This window comes from Oncorhynchus nerka, linkage group LG6, assembly GCF_034236695.1.
Source record: "Oncorhynchus nerka isolate Pitt River linkage group LG6, Oner_Uvic_2.0, whole genome shotgun sequence".
Classification (NCBI taxonomy): Eukaryota; Metazoa; Chordata; class Actinopteri; order Salmoniformes; family Salmonidae; genus Oncorhynchus; species Oncorhynchus nerka.
This window is the reverse complement of record NC_088401.1, coordinates 50,203,188-50,207,602: the sequence shown is the minus strand read 5'-3', so window position 1 is coordinate 50,207,602 and position 4,415 is coordinate 50,203,188.

Below are 4,415 nucleotides of genomic sequence, written 5' to 3'. Positions count from 1 at the left end.
ATCAGCATATCGATTGCGCAACCAGGGGTGGTAAAACCTTGGATCATTGTTACTCTAACTTCCGCGACGCATATAAGGCCCTGCCCCGCCCCCCTTTTGGAAAAGCTGACCACGACTCCATTTTGTTGATCCCTGCCTACAGACAGAAACTTAAACGAGGCTCCCACGCTGAGGTCTGTCCAACGCTGGTCCGACCAAGCTGACTCCACACTCCAAGACTGCTTCCATCACGTGGACTGGGACATGTTTCTTATTGCGTCAGATAACAATATTGACGAATACGCTGATTCGGTGTGCAAGTTCATTAGAACGTGCGTTGATGATGTCGTTCCCATAGCAACGATTAAAACATTCCCTAACCAGAAACCGTGGATTGATGGCAGCATTCGCGTGAAACTGAAAGCACGAACCACTGCTTTTAATCAGGGTAACATGACCGAATACAAACAGTGCAGCTATTCCCTCCGCAAGGCTATCAAACAAGCTAAGCGTCAGTACAGAGACAAAGTAGAATCTCAATTCAACGGCTCAGACACAAGAGGCATGTGGCAGGGTCTACAGTCAATCACGGACTACAAGAAGAAACCCAGCCCAGTCACGGACCAGGATGTCTTGCACCCAGGCAGACTAAATAACTTTTTTGCCCGCTTTGAGGACAATACAGTGCCACTGACACGGCCTGCAACGAAAACATGCGGCCTCTCCTTCACTGTAGCCGAGGTGAGTAAGACATTTAAACGTGTTAACCCTCGCAAGGCTGCAGGCCCAGACGGCATCCCCAGCTGCGCCCTCAGAGCATGCGCAGACCAGCTGGCCGGTGTGTTTACGGACATATTCAAACAATCCCTATACCAGTCTGCTGTTCCCACATGCTTCAAGAGGGCCACCATTGTTCCTGTTCCCAAGAAAGCTAAGGTAACTGAGCTAAACGACTACCGCCCCGTAGCACTCACTTCCGTCATCATGAAGTGCTTTGAGAGACTAGTCAAGGACCATATCACCTCCACCCTACCTGACACCCTAGACCCACTCCAATTTGCTTACCGCCCAAATAGGTCCACAGACGATGCAATCTCAACCTCACTGCACACTGCCCTAACCCATCTGGACAAGAGGAATACCTATGTGAGAATGCTGTTCATCGACTACAGCTCGGCATTCAACACCATAGTACCCTCCAAGCTCGTCATCAAGCTCGAGACCCTGGGTCTCGACCCCGCCCTGTGCAACTGGGTACTGGACTGACGGGCCGCCCCGTCAGGTGGTGAGGGTAGGCAACAACGTCTCCTCCCCGCTGATCCTCAACACGGGGGCCCCACAAGGGTGCGTTCTGAGCCCTCTCCTGTACTCCCTGTTCACCCACGACTGCGTGGCCACGCACGCCTCCAACTCAATCATCAAGTTTGCAGACGACACAACAGTGGTAGGCTTGATTACCAACAACGACGAGACGGCCTACAGGGAGGAGGTGAGGGCCCTTGGAGTGTGGTGTCAGGAAAATACCCTCACTCAACGTCAACAAAACTAAGGAGATGATTGTGGACTTCAGGAAACAGCAGAGGGAACACCCCCCTATCCACATCGATGGAACAGTAGTGGAGAGGGTAGCAAGTTTTAAGTTCCTCGGCATACACATCACAGACAAACTGAATTGGTCCACTCACACAGACAGCATCGTGAAGAAGGCGCAGCAGCGCCTCTTCAACCTCAGGAGGCTGAAGAAAGTCGGCTTGTCACCAAAAGCACTCACAAACTTCTACAGATGCACAATCGAGAGCATCCTGGCGGGCTGTATCACCGCCTGGTACGGCAACTGCTCTGCCCTCAACCGTAAGGCTCTCCAGAGGGTAGTGAGGTCTGCACAACGCATCACCGGGGCAAACTACCTGCCCTCCAGGACACCTACACCACCCGATGTTACAGGAAGGCCATAAAGATCATCAAGGACATCAACCACCCGAGCCACTGCCTGTTCACCCCGCTATCATCCAGAAGGCGAGGTCAGTACAGGTGCATCAAAGCTGGGACCGAGAGACTGAAAAACAGCTTCTATCTCAAGGCCATCAGACTGTTAAACAGCCACCACTAACATTGAGTGGCTGCTGCCAACACACTGACATTGACACTGACTCAACTCCAGCCACTTTAATAATGGGAATTGATGGGAAATTATGTAAATATATCACTAGCCAATTTAAACAATGCTACCTTATATAATGTTACTTACCCTACATTATTCATCTCATATGCATACGTATATACTGTACTCTATATCATCGACTGCATCCTTATGTAATACATGTATCACTAGCCACTAACTATGCCACTTTGTTTACTTTGTTTACATACTCATCTCATATGTATATACTGTACTCGATACCATCTACTGTATGCTGCCCTGTACCATCACTCATTCATATATCCTTATGTACATATTCTTTATCCCCTTACACTGTGTATAAGACAGTAGTTTTGGAATTGTTAGTTAGATTACTTGTTGGTTATTACTGCATTGTCGGAACTAGAAGCACAAGCATTTCGCTACACTCGCATTAACATCTGCTAACCATGTGTATGTGACAAATAAAATTTGATTTGATTTGATATGTACAATGTACTGTATTCTGTAGCCAATGGAGACCAGTACAACCAACAAGGAGACTATGTTGGAGGCCAATCAAAGTCACCTGCAAAAAGACGGAGATTGAGATGAAACATTGCGACTGGTGAGAGGGCTATTAAAGTTGTTTTATAGACAGCTAATACCAGTGTAATAATACAATTTTCTTGGAGGGTTGCACACCCGTGTAGATTGAGAGGATTCCTGCAATGAGAAACTGGTAGAAATAAAGCGGAGTTTATAAATCACACATTTTGGACATTGCACAACTAGTTAATCATTTATCTGTATTTGTTACATGAATAAAAACATATTTACTCAAAACATTATGATTCTCTTCTTACAGTGTGAGTATAAGTGCTGAACTACAAAAACCAGAATGCCCTGCAGCTCAATTACGTTACATTCCCATGCCACCTGGTGGTTATGATGGGTAGCGTATCAGTGCCCCGTCAGAAGGGGATGAGGATGTGATAAGAGTTGTTAGAACCCATCAGTGGTGGTCAGTGCCATTTAACCTCTTGAACCTCTGGGGGCAGTATTTCATTTTTGGATGAAAAACGTTCCCGTTTTAAACAAGATATTTTGTCACGAAAAGATGCTCGACTATGCATATAATTGACAGCTTTGGAAAGAAAACACTGACGTTTCCAAAACTGCAAAGATATTGTCTGTGAGTGCCACAGAACTAATGCTACAGGCGAAACCAAGATGAAATGTCATACAGGAAGTGAGCCAGATTTTGAATGCGCTGTGTTCCAATGTCTCCTTATATGGCTGTGAATGCGCAAGGAATGAGCCTACACTTTCTGTCGTTTCCCCAAGGTGTCTGCAGCATTGTGACGTATTTGTAGGCATATCATTGGAAAATTGACCATAAGATACTACATTTACCAGGTGTCCTCCGTCGAAACTATTGCGTAATCTCCAGGTGCGTGCATTTTTCCATTTTGTTCAGAGGAGAAACCAAACTGCCACGACTGATTTATCATCGAATAGATATGTGAAAAACACCTTGAGGATTTTTTCTAAACAACGTTTGCCATGTTGCGGTCTATATTATGGAGTTAATTTGGAAAAAAAATCGCTGTTGTAATGACTGAATTTTCGGGGGGTTTTCTTAGCCAAACGTAATGAACAAAACGGAGCGATTTCTCCTACACAAATAATCTTTTTGGAAAAACTGACCATTTGCTATCTAACTGAGTCTCCTCATTGAAAACATCCGAAGTTCTTCAAAGGTAAATGATTATATTTGAATGCTTTTCTTGTTTTTGTGAAAATGTTGCCTGCTGATTGCTAGTCTTAATGCTATGCTAGCTATCAATACTCTTACACAAATGCTTGTGTAGCTATGGTTGAAAATCATTTTTTGAAAATCTGAGATGACAGTGTTGTTAACAAAAGGCTAAGCTTGTGAGCCAATATATTTATTTCATTTCATTTGCGATTTTCATGAATAGTTAACGTTGCGTTATGGTAATGAGCTTGAGGCTATAATTACGCTCCCGGATACGGGATTGCTCGTCGCAACAGGTTAAGATGAGGGATGACTGTTTAACCCAGTTCAATGTAACATCGATAGGTTTAGGCTACTACATGATATTAACATTTTCCCTATATCCATCATGAGGTTGCTGCAACCTAGCCTATGAATCAAAGTAGGTAAACACAGATATGTTTATCCCCTTTTTAATCCATTTGCTTCAGTTTCAGAAAAGTTTACCAACCGAATAATGAATACACCCCTGATCACGAGTTTATAGTTCGATTCACGCATTGGCTCTCGTCTCAC